This window comes from Schistosoma mansoni (assembly GCF_000237925.1).
Source record: "Schistosoma mansoni, WGS project CABG00000000 data, supercontig 0138, strain Puerto Rico, whole genome shotgun sequence".
Lineage (NCBI taxonomy): Eukaryota > Metazoa > Platyhelminthes > Trematoda > Strigeidida > Schistosomatidae > Schistosoma > Schistosoma mansoni.
In genome coordinates this window covers 772,359-793,342 of record NW_017386041.1, presented here as the reverse complement: position 1 = coordinate 793,342, position 20,984 = coordinate 772,359, and positions in this window count along the sequence as shown.

Genomic DNA, 20,984 nt, shown 5'->3' with positions numbered 1-20,984 from the left:
TGAGAAAGCATTTGACAGTGTGGATAGGAGGATATTATGGAAACTTCTTCGACACTGGTGTACCTGAGGAAATCGTCAACATCATACGGAATTCATACGACAGATTACACTTCAAAGTCATGCATGGAGGACAACTGACAGACGCATTCTAGGTAAGAACTGGAGTCAGACAAGACTGCTTCCTCCCCCCTTTCTAAGGAGGAAATTAGGAAGAGACGTTGGGAGTGTATAGAACACACATTGAGGAAATCAAACTGTATTACGAGGCAAACGCTAACTTGAAATCGTAAAGGGAAATAGAAAAGAGAAAGATCAAAGAACACATTACGTCAGGATTTGGAAACATAAGTGAAAAGGATGAATAGTAGCTGGAGAGGATTGACCAGGACAGTTCGATGGAGAGTGCTGGTGGGTGGTCTATACTCCTCCATGAGCGGTAATAAACGTAAGTAAGTATGTCTATAACCAAAATTATCACAGAATAATAGTAATTAGTATCACTTTCGATCTCAAGATATTTTTTCTTTTAATCATTCTCACTGTCCGATGTCATACCATCAGTGTTGAACTCACTCTGAAAACGGCTATATGTTATACAACAGTCCAAACGATCGAAGTTAAGGTTTAATTTGTATGTATTTAATCAATATAAAAGTATGATAAACACCATAAACATTCATTCTGTTGATATGGAATGAAGTGTTAGTGTCTTTTTTCTTTCTCGGATAGTTGTAAACAGGATAATAGTGTTAGTCGTCTTTTCTTGATTTTTAGTTAGCTACCAGTATGTAGTTGTCATAACTAGGCCTATATGTGACCGTGATGTACAATAAGATAAAAACGTATCAGAGGGAAACATTTACATAAGGCCTAAAATAAACATTAGTTGTGTCCAGGGCATGTGATCAAATTCCAGTACAATATAAATTGTAAAAATCTGGAGAAAAATATTGTCCATGCAACTACCTCTCAACAATGTTGTTAAAGTTTATCCTTCGCATCTGTCCGCCTATTCAGTAAATCGTAAATTTTACAATAACACTTTGTTAGAACATGGACGCAGATTTTTCATGCACTTCTCGGCAAGATAGCGTATTGCGGTTAAAGAATAGTTTATAAAATAATAATTTATTCAATTCCTATCAAAGATATAGTATGAGCAGTTAGATTACTTATTACATCATTTTACTTTTCAAAGTTATTAAATCTGTCTTAAACAGATAGAAGTAGATACATACTGTTTATTTCACTTATCATATTGCATGTACAATGTGTAGATTTAATGAATGGAGAATAGGTATTCGGTGTGACCCCCATCTATTTAATGGTGAAGAGCTCTAATATGTCCCAGTCAAGGCATAGTTTTATAGACACATGGTTTCTAACAGTAGCACTTGTCATCCTACTCATTCAAACACAACAAAAGTTTGATGTTACTAACGAGGAATTGCATTAAATTGCCTACTGAGAATATATTGGTATCTTGAAGACAGTTGTTAATGTCGTTAACTATAACTCGTGCACACAAATAAACCACAATCATCACGTATTTGTAACTACTGATGGTAACTATTTGACCTAACAGAAAACCAATCATAAAGTGTAACAAATTTGCTAATAAGTGATAAGAAAGCAAAGTGAATATACACAACTGATTATTTTTAATAAGTATTAAACTCAGTTTCTTGGTTTCTTATTGCTCTTTCACAATAATTCGATACCAATTATTACGTTTCCTTCATTGAGTGTTCTGTGAACTTCTAACTACAAATCAGTGTATCCACTACTTATGATCAACGTTCTATTAATTATATAGATTTTTTAGAATCAGATGTTGTGAAAATCATAGTCTACATTATTTCTATGATGTCAAAATTTCTGAAACTGTTTTGTTGTATCTGGCAAACCTAATTTCAGATCATACAATTCAGAATGGTTTGAAATAACATTAAATTGGAAATTATAAAGTAACTTATTTTTAGTTATATATTGTAAAAGTACTTTGTAAATCCCATGATCTCAATGAAGATTTTGTCATCCCTAATTGTGGGGGGAACAATCAATATGGCTGCCAGGACAAAATATCAATTAAAACAACATAGATACAGTTCAAGAAGAAACGTAGAAACCCAGTGAAGGCGACGAAAAATGGGAAAACTATTATGAAATGAAACATTACAATCTCAAAGGCATCAAAAAGATTAAAAATAATGTACAAGTGAAGAAACCATTAAGAACAAGTTGCAAACGCATGCATGGAGGGATTTTCACATGCGAAACCTTTAAAATGGATCTTACACTAGTTACAGTTTACTTATCAGATGAAATATTGGAGGAAATCTTTTGCTGACGTCCATACCTTTGGTAACCTTTGATTCTCTGAGCTGTGACGCTTTCATTGCTGTAAGCGGTAAATATGTTATACGAAATGGGAAATTCAAGCTTCTCAATTAAACTATCCAACTTATAAAGTGCAACACTAGCAAAAGAATTGTGAGCATCTCATTAAACTTAATGGAATTTGACATAATAAAAGGAGGACCATATTAATATTCTTTCGTTCATTGTTTAAAAGAATGTTTTATGATAATAAGTTTCTAAATCATAAAATCTATCTTATATTTAGACACGAGATGATTTTTAAAGGATAAATTTTAATACTCTCAGTAACATATATGATTTATACAGTTGTAAAAGAATACAATTCTATGAAAATATCACCAAGTTAATACTTATATCAATGTTATTTTAAATGATTATAAAAAGTGATCACATTTTCAATCATCATTTAGGCGTTTTATAAAACTAATCCTGTAATAATAAATGTAGACATGATTAAAAGATACTTTGAAGTCTAATCCTTCATTAAATCGTACTTCAAGTTAACATTAAAATTAAGAGAATATATTACTTTATGATCAGTTAATAAAAGTCTCTTCTTCTGTGATTCATTTTTTAAACAATCTTATAAATAATTTACAAGTGTATATGAAATGTAGCTAACAGCAAGATCCAATTCATGTATTTTGTTCTATTTGATAACCATCAGGTAGATATATTTGACCTCACAGCCATATTTAATCTATTCTATACAAAAACTACCACAATTTGTGTGTGCCAAGGTATTCCTAATGGGGTGTACGTATGCTAATATAGATTGATTAAACACCCTGTCTACAGAATTTAAAACGTATAAAAGAATTTGTATCAGAAGGAGGTTTGTGGAGATTTTAGTAATTTTTAATAGTTGGAATCATGAATCAATTGAAGCTAGACCACCATGGAAAACCTGGAAGCTCTGGACGGCCGTTTCCTCGTATTATGGGACTCCTCAGCAGCGCGCATCCACGACCTCGCCTCGCGAGATTCGAACCCAGGACATATCAGTCTCGCCCACGAGCGCTTAATCACTAGATGATTGGACCGGTATCCAACGGTGTTAATGTCTAACTTCGGCTGTATTTGAACAGTTGGATATACATTTAAAATCTGAAACTTTCGAAGACTACATGAGACGGATCGAAATCTGTTGCATATCTAGGAAAGGTATTCATGATGATAAATTCACCGGCTAAGAAGCGTATAACCTGCTAAGAAATCTAGTTTTTCCAGAGGAGCCAATTTCTTTGTCACATGAATATCTCAAGGAGTAACTGCTTAGTCATGTGTAGTGTGCTAGCTTTGGGTGCAGAGAGAGATCGAAGTCTTATAAAATAGTGTGTTAAAATGCTCAGGGAGTTAAAGACTTCATACTTTAACTACAGAAACAAGGTGAAAATGCTATTTTAGAGATCAGTTTGAAATTCCACTTCGTGGTCGGTTGATTACTGTGATAAATATTTTGAATTTAGAAAGAAAATCAACTCAAAAAGCTGAAAGTTCATTCCAAGGAATTAAAACAGCATGCATTAACTATGAGGCAATGGATGAACATGATTTTCAGTCCAACTTTGTAATGCTTCGCTTAGTCTTCGTGATGAACTTCACTCTCGTGGTTGCTCAAGCTTGCATTTGGTCAATAATGGTCCCTATTATCGTGAAAATATGAAAAGTGATTCAGCAAGGAATTACAGAGCAGATCAAAAAGGTTATCACAGATTTAATAGACGTTTATCCTATGGCGACTTCCACTTACGTCATTCATGTGCCTTTCTTCGTGTCAAATACTTTAAGTGTTGAAAAAATTGGATACATTCAGTTGGTTTGTAAAATTACCGTCCATTTTGCCACAAGTAATACCAAAGTTTGTAATTCAGACCCTAACAACTCACTAAATACGTAATCGAAGTGCGGAAAATTACGCATGAATCTGAAGTCCCCTCATTCTCATGTGCGAGCAAGAAATTTCAAAACACCAATTCTACTCCTGCCGTACAGTTCTAAGTCTCGGGGAAAAGAGCAGATGAAACCCCTTAGTGCATGATTTCTAAGCCGTACACAGAAGAAACAATGATGAAATTGCATAAACAAAACAATCTTCGTTCAAGAACTCCGTTTCCACAATCTGTGGAAGGTCTGACAAAATAGGTCAATGGATCTGTGGTTCATGTGAGAGCAAGTCACAGAAACCTAACATGTTACAATGAACCAGGTGAGTCTGCTACAATTTTGATTGTTAGTTCTAATAGTAATGTGCATATTCTAGAACCTGCAGAGTCTACATTCAATACATATTCGGACAGATACATGATGAATCTAAGAAAAAGCACAATGGACAACGGCAATCTGGATTCCGATTTGGACTGTGGAGGACATGGTATTTGTTTGAACTAATGATTCTTCTGTACTGGATCCTCTCGCTTATTACGAATTACAAATACTGAAACACGTGGAATCAGCAGTTAGAGAACAGCAGTACAGATCTGAAAAACAGCACAGCACACAATGTTAAACAAGGACTTCACACCAAGAGAGAACACAGTGGGAATCACGAGCCTCTTTATTTCAAAATCAAAAAGCGCGGTGCGCGAGAGTACAGCGGGAAGAGTCAGTTTTACAAAGTAGTCTTATGAGTCATTCTGTAAGCTTAGTGTACATAGGGCTTGCTCTTCTTCCTCTAAAGAGTTTATGTTTGGTCGCCCTGCAATAGAAAGAAAATAGAATGCATTGGTATATCATACATAGCAATTTCAACCCCGTTACACCGCCCCCTCTCTTAAATAGGCACTGTCCTCAGTGCCTGGTCTCGGACATGGATATGCTGTCCCCCCTTCTGATGGTACCTCATGAAACGTAGTGGCAGGCGGTGGATTGGCGAACTGGGCATCCGAGGAAACTGTCATCCTATCTGGTTTTATTTGGTTATAGTGTACAGTTATCACGTCATCCTGGGGTCGTTGCAAGTTACGTAATACGAACGTAGTGGGGGATCGGATGAGGACGATTTCAAAGGGGCCTTGCCAGGGCTGGTGGAATTTACTGCAACTCCCTGACGATGTCATGGGACGACGTAGCCAAACGCGATCACCGACCTTATACACTGGTCCGTGCACCCGACGATCGTACAAGTCCTTTTGATGTTCACTAGCTTTGCGCAAATTGCTGTTGAGCAAGCGGTATGCATCAGCTAAGCGGTTACGGAGAGTACGTATGTATGGTACATGCTCTTGTTCTTCGCAGGGCAACAGGGGCGTCTGTATCTCCACTGGTAGGCGTAATTCATGCCCGAATAATAAAATAGCGGATGAAAACCCGGTGGAGCCATGTGCCGATGTACGATATGCTAAAAGACACTGAGGAAGGACATCATCCCATAACTCCTGCGACGATCTGCTCACAATCGCTTGCAATATGGCTTTAATACTTCTGTTTGTTCTTTCTACCAGCCCGTTACCTTCTGGGTGATACGCAGTGGTTCGTGTCTTCCTGATTCCCAAAAGCTGGCATATCTCGGCGATGAGGTGACTTTCAAAGGCTGGACCTTGATCAGAATGAAGTGAGAAGGGGGCGCCATAACGGGAAACCCAATGATCGATGAAAGCTCGGGCAACCGTAAGAGCGTCTTGCTGGGAAAGGGATACTGCTTCGCACCATTTAGTAAAGTAATCTACCATAACCAGTATGTAGCGATTCCCTTTCTTTGTTGTTGTTAATGGTCCCATGATATCTATGCCGACCCGCTGATGTGGTCCTGTGGTCACCATCGGAGTTAACGGTGCACGAGGTGTCTGTCAAGGCGATTTGAAACGGCAGCACAAGTTACAATTTTTGCAAATTTGCACTACATCCTCATGCATGGATGGCCACCAAAAGCGCTGGCAGACCGCGTATTCCGTCCTTCGTTCTCCTGCATGACCTAGTTCGCGGTGCACCTGCTCCACAATGCTCTCAACTTTTATCCGTGGTACTACCAATAGAGGTTGTCTCGCTTCGTTAATTAGGAATAACGTGTCACCATATAATTTTAGATTACTCCATTTAGTGCAAATACGACGAGTTGTTAATGATTGATCCTTTAACTCTTTCATGGATGGTTTATTGTTTCCCTGTAACTGTCTTTGATATATAATCTGCATGTCTGGGTCTGCTGCTTGCAGGGAAGGCCAATCGATCTCTAGGGCTGTGCTAAGAACTGCATTAACAGTACCTGCGGCTTGAGGTATGCGGGAAAGAGCGTCTGCGTTTGTATGTCGGCTTCCAGGTCGGTACTCGCATGTGAAATCGAACTCTTGTAGTCGTTCTTGCCAGCGTGTAACTTGCCCCTCTGGTTCGCGGAAGGAGCGGAGCCATTGTAATGCACGGTGGTCTGTGCGTACATGGAAAGGTTTACCTAGTAAATAATGGCGGAAGTGTTGTAGGAATTTTACAAATGCTAACATCTCTCGACGCGTTGTCGAATATCTTGTTTCGCTCTTATCCAGTCGACGGCTAGCGTATGCAATGACTCTTTCTTGCCCATCTGGGGCCACTTGTGATAGAACTGCTCCAATAGCGGAGGAACTGGCATCCGTATCAAGTATAAATTCTCCCCCGCTTGCTGAGGTATCCGGAACGGCTAATATAGGTGGAGAGCTTAGTCGTGTCTTCAAAGCATCGAACGCCCGTTGACACTCTGCAGTCCATAAAAATTTTCGTCCTTTGTGCGTCAAACGGTGTAAGGGTGCTGCTAACGATGCAAAGTCACGGACAAAGCGTCTGTAGTAAGAAGCTAGGCCCAGAAAGCTACGAACGTCTTCAGGTGATTTGGGCTGTGGCCAATTAACAATGACACGTGTCTTTTCTTTATCGGTGCCTACTCCATCTGCAGTGATACGATGTCCTAAGAAAACTACTTCTTTCTGCAGCAGGCGACATTTGGACGGTTTTACTTTTAAGTTGTGTTGTTGAAGGCGATGGAGAACTGCTTTCAGATTAGCATTATGTTGCTCGGGTGTGCTACCATACACAATAATGTCATCAAGATAAATCAAACATTTATGAGGTACTATATCTTGCAAAACTGTTTGCATTAATCTTTGGAAAGTAGCTGGGGCATTCTTTAGACCGAAAGGCATTACTTGGAATTCGTATAAACCATTTGGCACTACAAATGCGGTTTTCTTCCTATCTTGTGGTCTGACTTCCACCTGCCAGTACCCTGATGCTAGGTCTAACGTTGAAAACCAACATGCGCCACTCAAAGCGTCTAACATAGCATCGATTCTCGGAAGAGGAAAAGAGTCACGCTTAGTTATAGCGTTAAGGCGTTGATAGTCTATGCAGAGTCGCAGAGAGGAATCTTTCTTTTTAACCAGGACGATAGGTGATGCCCAGGGGGATGATGACGGTACTATAATATTCTTATCAAGCATATCCTTTATCATCTTATCCAGTTGTGGTTGATAATGTACTGGCACTCTACGAGGCGGTTGCCTAAGTGGCCTGTGGTCCCCCGTGCAAATGGTGTGTTGCACCGTACTCGTGCGATTGCCAGAAATACTCTCTTCGAATACCGAACTAAACTGTTGAAGCACGGCAATCGCTGCATGTCGATCTTTCTCTGTTAGTATTCGGTTGCCGTTTACTTGCTGCACCAGGTCTGAGATTCCCACGTATGACACAGCTTTAAGTGACGTGTCAGTATGGTGCAGACGTATTCTAGTCTCTCCAAATTTCGCTTCCTAGCTGTCCATGAATATACCAGCTTTATGTTCTAACATGAAATCGACTCCCAGTATCATATCCCAAGTCAATATCGGACAAACTAAAAATTCATGACGGAACAGATGTCTATCTATCGTCAGGTCCAACCATACCTTAGAGTTCACTTTCAATGGGTCTCCGCTCGCTGTGAGTAATGTGGATGGGTATCGCGTTTGTTGGACTTTATGGTTGAGCCTTCCTAAAAGCTCGTTCTTAATTAGGGATGTTGACGCTCCAGTGTCTAATAAAATTTCGATATCAATACCCTGTACTCTACCCATAATCGTGATGGGACGCACATGGTTAGCATAAGAAGATAAATGGAAAATGTGCGGCTTACTTGTGTTACCAGAACGATTATGGCCACATTTCTTTGCATTTTTGCCAAACCTTCGACAGTACGGGCATTCGGATTGACGACCGTGATAACTATTCGTTGATCTCCACTTCTTCTCAGCGGGACTGAATTGTCTTCGACTGCTGCTCCAGTGGGAAGACTGTGTAACGTCGGATATGTATTGAGGGTTCAATGGGCGGCTCGCTTTTGTGGGTTGTATTACTGCCATCGCCGTTGGCTGGTGCATGTCAATTGGGCTTTTTAGCTGCTCGGCTGTCATGAACCGGAATGTAGTTCTTTTTAAGGCATTTATATCTGTTGGAGGGTTTAGTAGGAAGTGTTCCTTTAAGGAACTGGATATTAACCCTTCCACGAACCGAGACTTAATCAATTCATCTAGTCCAGTGGCATCAAGACAAGGGAACACTTGCACAGCCATTTGTTGCAAAGAATTAAAATAATCTAATGGATTCTCGCCGGGTGTTTGATGTCGTGACAAAAATCGGATGGCTGCTTGTTGGGGATCCACCGGCACCGAAAAACAATCGTCGAGGATCTTCCAGTTCTGAGCGAGATTGTTGTCCGCCGCAAACCCGTTGACCATAGCTCTCTTGGTAGCTTCGTCGCTGAGGTAGGACACGAGATAATCGAAACGTTCCGGGGCTGGAACTTTACGAAGATATACTGTGACTTTGAACTTCCACACTGTATAGTCTGACGAGTTTTCCAGGAGTGACGGTTGACAGGGAGCTGAGCCGGTTGCTGACTTGACTGGAATCACCGGCGGTTCGTTCAGGTTTTCATCGCACTTTTTAGTGAACACCTCCATCACCAGTTGTAACACATGGAATCAGCAGTTAGAGAACAGCAGTACAGATCTGAAAAACAGCACAGCACACAATGTTAAACAAGGACTTCACACCAAGAGAGAACACAGTGGGAATCACGAGCCTCTTTATTTCAAAATCAAAAAGCGCGGTGCGCGAGAGTACAGCGGGAAGAGTCAGTTTTACAAAGTAGTCTTATGAGTCATTCTGTAAGCTTAGTGTACATAGGGCTTGCTCTTCTTCCTCTAAAGAGTTTATGTTTGGTCGCCCTTCAATAGAAAGAAAATAGAATGCATTAGTATATCATACATAACAATTTCAACTCCGTTACACCGCCCCCTCTCTTAAATAGGCACTGTCCTCAGTGCCTGGTCTCGGACATGGATATGCTGACCCCCCTTCTGATGGTACCTCATAAAACGTAGTGGCAGGCGGTGGATTGGCGAACTGGGCATCCGAGGAGACTGTCATCCTATCTGGTTTTATTTGGTTATAGTGTACAGTTATCACGTCATCCTGGGGTCGTTGCAAGTTACGTAATGCGAACGTAGTGGGGGATCGGATGAGGACGATTTCAAAGGGGCCTTGCCATGGCTGGTGGAACTTACTGCAACTCCCTGACGATGTCATGGGACGACGTAGCCAAACGCGATCACCGACCTTATACACTGGTCCGTGCACCCGACGACCGTACAAGTCCTTTTGATGTTCACTAGCTTTGCGCAAATTGCTGTTGACCAAGCGGTATGCATCAGCTAAGCGGTTACGGAGAGTACGTATGTACGGTACATGCTCTTGTTCTTCGCAGGGCAACAGGGGCGTCTGTATCTCCACTGGTAGGCGTAATTCATGCCCGAATAATAAAATAGCGGATGAAAACCCGGTGGAGCCATGTGCCGATGTACGATATGCTAAAAGACACTGAGGAAGGACATCATCCCATAACTCCTGCGACGATCTGCTCACAATCGCTTGCAATATGGCTTTAATACTTCTGTTTGTTCTTTCTACCAGCCCGTTACCTTCTGGGTGATACGCAGTGGTTCGTGTCTTCCTGATTCCCAAAAGCTGGCATATCTCGGCGATGAGGTGACTTTCAAAGGCTGGACCTTGATCAGAATGAAGTGAGAAGGGGGCGCCATAACGGGAAACCCAATGATCGATGAAAGCTCGGGCAACCGTAAGAGCGTCTTGCTGGGAAAGGGATACTGCTTCGCACCATTTAGTAAAGTAATCTACCATAACCAGTATGTAGCGATTCCCTTTCTTTGTTGTTGTTAATGGTCCCATGATATCTATGCCGACCCGCTGATGTGGTCCTGTGGTCACCATCGGAGTTAACGGTGCACGAGGTGTCTGTCAAGGCGATTTGAAACGGCAGCACAAGTTACAATTTTTGCAAATTTGCACTACATCCTCATGCATGGATGGCCACCAAAAGCGCTGGCAGACCGCGTATTCCGTCCTTCGTTCTCCTGCATGACCTAGTTCGCGGTGCACCTGCTCCACAATGCTCTCAACTTTTATCCGTGGTACTACCAATAGAGGTTGTCTCGCTTCGTTAATTAGGAATAACGTGTCACCATATAATTTTAGATTACTCCATTTAGTGCAAATACGACGAGTTGTTAATGATTGATCCTTTAACTCTTTCATGGATGGTTTATTGTTTCCCTGTAACTGTCTTTGATATATAATCTGCATGTCTGGGTCTGCTGCTTGCAGGGAAGGCCAATCGATCTCTAGGGCTGTGCTAAGAACTGCATTAACAGTACCTGCGGCTTGAGGTATGCGGGAAAGAGCGTCTGCGTTTGTATGTCGGCTTCCAGGTCGGTACTCGCATGTGAAATCGAACTCTTGTAGTCGTTCTTGCCAGCGTGTAACTTGCCCCTCTGGTTCGCGGAAGGAGCGGAGCCATTGTAATGCACGGTGGTCTGTGCGTACATGGAAAGGTTTACCTAGTAAATAATGGCGGAAGTGTTGTAGGAATTTTACAAATGCTAACATCTCTCGACGCGTTGTCGAATATCTTGTTTCGCTCTTATCCAGTCGACGGCTAGCGTATGCAATGACTCTTTCTTGCCCATCTGGGGCCACTTGTGATAGAACTGCTCCAATAGCGGAGGAACTGGCATCCGTATCAAGTATAAATTCTCCCCCGCTTGCTGAGGTATCCGGAACGGCTAATATAGGTGGAGAGCTTAGTCGTGTCTTCAAAGCATCGAACGCCCGTTGACACTCTGCAGTCCATAAAAATTTTCGTCCTTTGTGCGTCAAACGGTGTAAGGGTGCTGCTAACGATGCAAAGTCACGGACAAAGCGTCTGTAGTAAGAAGCTAGGCCCAGAAAGCTACGAACGTCTTCAGGTGATTTGGGCTGTGGCCAATTAACAATGACACGTGTCTTTTCTTTATCGGTGCCTACTCCATCTGCAGTGATACGATGTCCTAAGAAAACTACTTCTTTCTGCAGCAGGCGACATTTGGACGGTTTTACTTTTAAGTTGTGTTGTTGAAGGCGATGGAGAACTGCTTTCAGATTAGCATTATGTTGCTCGGGTGTGCTACCATACACAATAATGTCATCAAGATAAATCAAACATTTATGAGGTACTATATCTTGCAAAACTGTTTGCATTAATCTTTGGAAAGTAGCTGGGGCATTCTTTAGACCGAAAGGCATTACTTGGAATTCGTATAAACCATTTGGCACTACAAATGCGGTTTTCTTCCTATCTTGTGGTCTGACTTCCACCTGCCAGTACCCTGATGCTAGGTCTAACGTTGAAAACCAACATGCGCCACTCAAAGCGTCTAACATAGCATCGATTCTCGGAAGAGGAAAAGAGTCACGCTTAGTTATAGCGTTAAGGCGTTGATAGTCTATGCAGAGTCGCAGAGAGGAATCTTTCTTTTTAACCAGGACGATAGGTGATGCCCAGGGGGATGATGACGGTACTATAATATTCTTATCAAGCATATCCTTTATCATCTTATCCAGTTGTGGTTGATAATGTACTGGCACTCTACGAGGCGGTTGCCTAAGTGGCCTGTGGTCCCCCGTGCAAATGGTGTGTTGCACCGTACTCGTGCGATTGCCAGAAATACTCTCTTCGAATACCGAACTAAACTGTTGAAGCACGGCAATCGCTGCATGTCGATCTTTCTCTGTTAGTATTCGGTTGCCGTTTACTTGCTGCACCAGGTCTGAGATTCCCACGTATGACACAGCTTTAAGTGACGTGTCAGTATGGTGCAGACGTATTCTAGTCTCTCCAAATTTCGCTTCCTAGCTGTCCATGAATATACCAGCTTTATGTTCTAACATGAAATCGACTCCCAGTATCATATCCCAAGTCAATATCGGACAAACTAAAAATTCATGACGGAACAGATGTCTATCTATCGTCAGGTCCAACCATACCTTAGAGTTCACTTTCAATGGGTCTCCGCTCGCTGTGAGTAATGTGGATGGGTATCGCGTTTGTTGGACTTTATGGTTGAGCCTTCCTAAAAGCTCGTTCTTAATTAGGGATGTTGACGCTCCAGTGTCTAATAAAATTTCGATATCAATACCCTGTACTCTACCCATAATCGTGATGGGACGCACATGGTTAGCATAAGAAGATAAATGGAAAATGTGCGGCTTACTTGTGTTACCAGAACGATTATGGCCACATTTCTTTGCATTTTTGCCAAACCTTCGACAGTACGGGCATTCGGATTGACGACCGTGATAACTATTCGTTGATCTCCACTTCTTCTCAGCGGGACTGAATTGTCTTCGACTGCTGCTCCAGTGGGAAGACTGTGTAACGTCGGATATGTATTGAGGGTTCAATGGGCGGCTCGCTTTTGTGGGTTGTATTACTGCCATCGCCGTTGGCTGGTGCATGTCAATTGGGCTTTTTAGCTGCTCGGCTGTCATGAACCGGAATGTAGTTCTTTTTAAGGCATTTATATCTGTTGGAGGGTTTAGTAGGAAGTGTTCCTTTAAGGAACTGGATATTAACCCTTCCACGAACCGAGACTTAATCAATTCATCTAGTCCAGTGGCATCAAGACAAGGGAACACTTGCACAGCCATTTGTTGCAAAGAATTAAAATAATCTAATGGATTCTCGCCGGGTGTTTGATGTCGTGACAAAAATCGGATGGCTGCTTGTTGGGGATCCACCGGCACCGAAAAACAATCGTCGAGGATCTTCCAGTTCTGAGCGAGATTGTTGTCCGCCGCAAACCCGTTGACCATAGCTCTCTTGGTAGCTTCGTCGCTGAGGTAGGACACGAGATAATCGAAACGTTCCGGGGCTGGAACTTTACGAAGATATACTGTGACTTTGAACTTCCACACTGTATAGTCTGACGAGTTTTCCAGGAGTGACGGTTGACGGGGAGCTGAGCCGGTTGCTGACTTGACTGGAATCACCGGCGGTTCGTTCAGGTTTTCATCGCACTTTTTAGTGAACACCTCCATCACCAGTTGTAACACATGGAATCAGCAGTTAGAGAACAGCAGTACAGATCTGAAAAACAGCACAGCACACAATGTTAAACAAGGACTTCACACCAAGAGAGAACACAGTGGGAATCACGAGCCTCTTTATTTCAAAATCAAAAAGCGCGGTGCGCGAGAGTACAGCGGGAAGAGTCAGTTTTACAAAGTAGTCTTATGAGTCATTCTGTAAGCTTAGTGTACATAGGGCTTGCTCTTCTTCCTCTAAAGAGTTTATGTTTGGTCGCCCTTCAATAGAAAGAAAATAGAATGCATTAGTATATCATACATAACAATTTCAACTCCGTTACACCGCCCCCTCTCTTAAATAGGCACTGTCCTCAGTGCCTGGTCTCGGACATGGATATGCTGACCCCCCTTCTGATGGTACCTCATAAAACGTAGTGGCAGGCGGTGGATTGGCGAACTGGGCATCCGAGGAGACTGTCATCCTATCTGGTTTTATTTGGTTATAGTGTACAGTTATCACGTCATCCTGGGGTCGTTGCAAGTTACGTAATGCGAACGTAGTGGGGGATCGGATGAGGACGATTTCAAAGGGGCCTTGCCATAGCTGGTGGAACTTACTGCAACTCCCTGACGATGTCATGGGACGACGTAGCCAAACGCGATCACCGACCTTATACACTGGTCCGTGCACCCGACGACCGTACAAGTCCTTTTGATGTTCACTAGCTTTGCGCAAATTGCTGTTGACCAAGCGGTATGCATCAGCTAAGCGGTTACGGAGAGTACGTATGTACGGTACATGCTCTTGTTCTTCGCAGGGCAACAGGGGCGTCTGTATCTCCACTGGTAGGCGTAATTCATGCCCGAATAATAAAATAGCGGATGAAAACCCGGTGGAGCCATGTGCCGATGTACGATATGCTAAAAGACACTGAGGAAGGACATCATCCCATAACTCCTGCGACGATCTGCTCACAATCGCTTGCAATATGGCTTTAATACTTCTGTTTGTTCTTTCTACCAGCCCGTTACCTTCTGGGTGATACGCAGTGGTTCGTGTCTTCCTGATTCCCAAAAGCTGGCATATCTCGGCGATGAGGTGACTTTCAAAGGCTGGACCTTGATCAGAATGAAGTGAGAAGGGGGCGCCATAACGGGAAACCCAATGATCGATGAAAGCTCGGGCAACCGTAAGAGCGTCTTGCTGGGAAAGGGATACTGCTTCGCACCATTTAGTAAAGTAATCTACCATAACCAGTATGTAGCGATTCCCTTTCTTTGTTGTTGTTAATGGTCCCATGATATCTATGCCGACCCGCTGATGTGGTCCTGTGGTCACCATCGGAGTTAACGGTGCACGAGGTGTCTGTCAAGGCGATTTGAAACGGCAGCACAAGTTACAATTTTTGCAAATTTGCACTACATCCTCATGCATGGATGGCCACCAAAAGCGCTGGCAGACCGCGTATTCCGTCCTTCGTTCTCCTGCATGACCTAGTTCGCGGTGCACCTGCTCCACAATGCTCTCAACTTTTATCCGTGGTACTACCAATAGAGGTTGTCTCGCTTCGTTAATTAGGAATAACGTGTCACCATATAATTTTAGATTACTCCATTTAGTGCAAATACGACGAGTTGTTAATGATTGATCCTTTAACTCTTTCATGGATGGTTTATTGTTTCCCTGTAACTGTCTTTGATATATAATCTGCATGTCTGGGTCTGCTGCTTGCAGGGAAGGCCAATCGATCTCTAGGGCTGTGCTAAGAACTGCATTAACAGTACCTGCGGCTTGAGGTATGCGGGAAAGAGCGTCTGCGTTTGTATGTCGGCTTCCAGGTCGGTACTCGCATGTGAAATCGAACTCTTGTAGTCGTTCTTGCCAGCGTGTAACTTGCCCCTCTGGTTCGCGGAAGGAGCGGAGCCATTGTAATGCACGGTGGTCTGTGCGTACATGGAAAGGTTTACCTAGTAAATAATGGCGGAAGTGTTGTAGGAATTTTACAAATGCTAACATCTCTCGACGCGTTGTCGAATATCTTGTTTCACTCTTATCCAGTCGACGGCTAGCGTATGCAATGACTCTTTCTTGCCCATCTGGGGCCACTTGTGATAGAACTGCTCCAATAGCGGAGGAACTGGCATCCGTATCAAGTATAAATTCTCCCCCGCTTGCTGAGGTATCCGGAACGGCTAATATAGGTGGAGAGCTTAGTCGTGTCTTCAAAGCATCGAACGCCTGTTGACACTCTGTAGTCCATAAAAATTTTCGTCCTTTGTGCGTCAAACGGTGTAAGGGTGCTGCTAATGATGCAAAGTCACGGACAAAGCGTCTGTAGTAAGAAGCTAGGCCAAGAAAGCTACGAACGTCTTCAGGTGATTTGGGCTGTGGCCAATTAACAATGACACGTGTCTTTTCTTTATCGGTGCCTACTCCATCTGCAGTGATACGATGTCCTAAGAAAACTACTTCTTTCTGCAGCAGACGGCATTTGGACGGTTTTACTTTTAGGTTGTGTTGTTGAAGGCGATGGAGAACTGCTTTCAGATTAGCATTATATTGCTCAGGTGTGCTACCATACACAATAATGTCATCGAGATAAATCAAACATTTATGAGGTACTATATCTTGTAAAACTGTTTGCATTAATCTTTGGAAAGTAGCTGGGGCATTCTTTAGACCGAAAGGCATTACTTGGAATTCGTATAAACCATTTGGCACTACAAATGCGGTTTTCTTCCTATCTTGTGGTCTGACTTCCACCTGCCAGTACCCTGATGCTAGGTCTAACGTTGAAAACCAACATGCGCCACTCAAAGCGTCTAACATAGCATCGATTCTCGGAAGAGGAAAAGAGTCACGCTTAGTTATAGCGTTAAGGCGTTGATAGTCTATGCAGAGTCGCAGAGAGGAATCTTTCTTTTTAACCAGGACGATAGGTGATGCCCAGGGGGATGATGACGGTACTATAATATTCTTATCAAGCATATCCTTTATCATCTTATCCAGTTGTGGTTGATAATGTACTGGCACTCTACGAGGCGGTTGCCTAAGTGGCCTGTGGTCCCCCGTGCAAATGGTGTGTTGCACCGTACTCGTGCGATTGCCAGAAATACTCTCTTCGAATACCGAACTAAACTGTTGAAGCACGGCAATCGCTGCATGTCGATCTTTCTCTGTTAGTATTCGGTTGCCGTTTACTTGCTGCACCAGGTCTGAGATTCCCACGTATGACACAGCTTTAAGTGACGTGTCAGTATGGTGCAGACGTATTCTAGTCTCTCCAAATTTCGCTTCCTAGCTGTCCATGAATATACCAGCTTTATGTTCTAACATGAAATCGACTCCCAGTATCATATCCCAAGTCAATATCGGACAAACTAAAAATTCATGACGGAACAGATGTCTATCTATCGTCAGGTCCAACCATACCTTAGAGTTCACTTTCAATGGGTCTCCGCTCGCTGTGAGTAATGTGGATGGGTATCGCGTTTGTTGGACTTTATGGTTGAGCCTTCCTAAAAGCTCGTTCTTAATTAGGGATGTTGACGCTCCAGTGTCTAATAAAATTTCGATATCAATACCCTGTACTCTACCCATAATCGTGATGGGACGCACATGGTTAGCATAAGAAGATAAATGGAAAATGTGCGGCTTACTTGTGTTACCAGAACGATTATGGCCACATTTCTTTGCATTTTTGCCAAACCTTCGACAGTACGGGCATTCGGATTGACGACCGTGATAACTATTCGTTGATCTCCACTTCTTCTCAGCGGGACTGAATTGTCTTCGACTGCTGCTCCAGTGGGAAGACTGTGTAACGTCGGATATGTATTGAGGGTTCAATGGGCGGCTCGCTTTTGTGGGTTGTATTACTGCCATCGCCGTTGGCTGGTGCATGTCAATTGGGCTTTTTAGCTGCTCGGCTGTCATGAACCGGAATGTAGTTCTTTTTAAGGCATTTATATCTGTTGGAGGGTTTAGTAGGAAGTGTTCCTTTAAGGAACTGGATATTAACCCTTCCACGAACCGAGACTTAATCAATTCATCTAGTCCAGTGGCATCAAGACAAGGGAACACTTGCACAGCCATTTGTTGCAAAGAATTAAAATAATCTAATGGATTCTCGCCGGGTGTTTGATGTCGTGACAAAAATCGGATGGCTGCTTGTTGGGGATCCACCGGCACCGAAAAACAATCGTCGAGGATCTTCCAGTTCTGAGCGAGATTGTTGTCCGCCGCAAACCCGTTGACCATAGCTCTCTTGGTAGCTTCGTCGCTGAGGTAGGACACGAGATAATCGAAACGTTCCGGGGCTGGAACTTTACGAAGATATACTGTGACTTTGAACTTCCACACTGTATAGTCTGACGAGTTTTCCAGGAGTGACGGTTGACGGGGAGCTGAGCCGGTTGCTGACTTGACTGGAATCACCGGCGGTTCGTTCAGGTTTTCATCGCACTTTTTAGTGAACACCTCCATCACCAGTTGTAACACATGGAATCAGCAGTTAGAGAACAGCAGTACAGATCTGAAAAACAGCACAGCACACAATGTTAAACAAGGACTTCACACCAAGAGAGAACACAGTGGGAATCACGAGCCTCTTTATTTCAAAATCAAAAAGCGCGGTGCGCGAGAGTACAGCGGGAAGAGTCAGTTTTACAAAGTAGTCTTATGAGTCATTCTGTAAGCTTAGTGTACATAGGGCTTGCTCTTCTTCCTCTAAAGAGTTTATGTTTGGTCGCCCTTCAATAGAAAGAAAATAGAATGCATTAGTATATCATACATAACAATTTCAACTCCGTTACAATATAATAAATTCATTTGCGCTCATCTAGTTCTACTTTCTAAAAATTGCACTATTTTGGAGTTCATGCGACAATTCGAATATTACGAATTATCATGGTGTATAACGGCGTTTTTACCACTATTGACTGACTGATATAAGAGGGCACTTGAGCTATTTTTTGTGGATAATGATGCCAACGTTGAGCTTGGTAGTATCACACAAATTGAGCTTTGGGTAGAGAGTTAGTAATAATTTTTTGTTATATCCCAATGAAAAAATTTCATATTGCGATTTAGATCAACATATTTTGGCGAACAATATTGTTTTCGATTAGATCCTCATTAGTCTTTAATATACAGTAATATTTATATGCATATACGAAATTATTAAACCAATCAAGGCAGTTTATGAGTCAATGATAACAGTGGAATAGATTAGATAATTAAAATAATAACACGTGAAAAGTACAAATTGGTAGTGTAATGACAGGTGTACTAGTTGTGATGAGAATAATAAAAGGCTTGAATCAATGTTACATAATAGGAAAATAGGTCAATGATTGAAAAAATATGGACACTGAGATAGCATTCACAGAAATTATAAGATATATATATATATATATGCATATAAATATTACTGTATATTAGAGTAAAGCCTGATGAGGATCTAATCGAAAACAATATTGTTCGCCTATATACGTTGTTCTATATCCCAATGAGTAGGAGCGTCAGAAACAAAGTTTTCTGCTCATCGGGATATAACAAAAAAGATTTATTATGGAATCAAAGACGAGTGATACTAAAAGAACTCACTATAAATGTCTTGTTCGATCATTACCTTTTTATGCTCTTTGTTTTTCCACATTTTTCCTACCTGCATCTAGTAAGAACCAATAATGAAAATTAGTCGTCCAAATGGTTTAACTAGTAATGGTCGAAATTTGAAGAATGTCTAAAAGTAGTGGAGATATAAGCCTGGTGATCTAACTAAATAGCGATGCTAGAAATACCCACATTCGATTGATGGATCAGTTATGGATTTCCAGTTATATTTTTGTTATGTCCCGCAGTTCAAACACCTGCTCATTGTGTTTTTATGTAAATGTACGGTGAATGACCACCATTTATCATTGATACTGATCTTGTAAATCCTGACGGACATGACTAATTAAATGAATTTAGGCAAGATTTTTCGTCGTTTCTTAGCACTTCATATTTGTTAATGCCTTTTTGCCATTCCAATGTTCTACCAGGCATCCGAATTTGTTAAATATTTATTTCGTCTTTTGCCCAACATCAATTCAAGTTTTCCTATTCATGTTCACTTCAAACCTATTCAAGATTTTGCTTTTAACATGCCACTTTATCAGTGGGGAATGTTGTTTCAGCTGTTTTTTTATTTAATCCTAGTAGATCGAAAGGAATCGATTCAAAATGATTTAAATGTGGCTGCTTCTGCTTGCCCTTGTGGAGATGTTTCGTTTTATCCGTAACGGAATATTGTCTGCATAATCCGAGGATCTTTTCTTCGGGAAATAATTATCCCTCGGTTCTTACTATCCGTTTTGTAGTACCACGGTTATTTATGAATATTAATGTGCTGGAAATGAACCGTAGCGCAAACTTAAATCAGGGGCACATCATGTTATGATTACCTTGGCTGGCTTACCCTAATTTAGTAGTCAGGGTGTTATGGTACCTTGGTGCTTTTGGATAACGGATAAAAATTCACCCGCTCCATTTTGTCTAGTTTGCAGTAAATATTGGAGAAAAGAATTAGTAGATGTTGCGTCTAGATGCCGAACGACCAAAGCCATATGGCTGACTAATAAATACAGAACTGTTGCCACAGCCGCATCAAGCCAACCAATTACAAATCTTGACAACATATAAGAAGTAGAAGGCGTTCCTTTAATGTCGCTTGCTGTGTTTTACCCACTAATTCCAAGTAGTTTCCTTAAGGTTTTCTCTGAAACTTTGCACGAATAGGTCTTTTAATGGATCCCTAACGATATTTAATACATTGTGAGTCATTAGACTATCTCAGAATAGTCTATTTTTGAAGGGGCCGAATCTCAACAATTTTTAGGCGTTCTTTATAAGTCTTGAAAAATTTCCACATTGGTGTCGTGGCTTAACACTAGATTTGCCTAAGTGTTTTTCTCTTGTAGTGGGAAAGAAAACACTAAGTTCTTTTACTTAATGTGAAACTGAATAAGATAGTCAAAAATTTATTTCAAAGTTCCACTGTTAAAGCCGCTAACAAATTTTTAATTCTGCGACACTTTAAGGAGGGACTTTCCATGTTGTGTTTATGTTTTGCAACAAATTTCAGACTGATTACTTCACGTTTCAAAGTGTAGAATTTTGACCTGTTGTTACCTGCTTACTTTTGACGTTGAGTAAAATCTTCCTGAAGTTTGAATTTATCAACGTACTT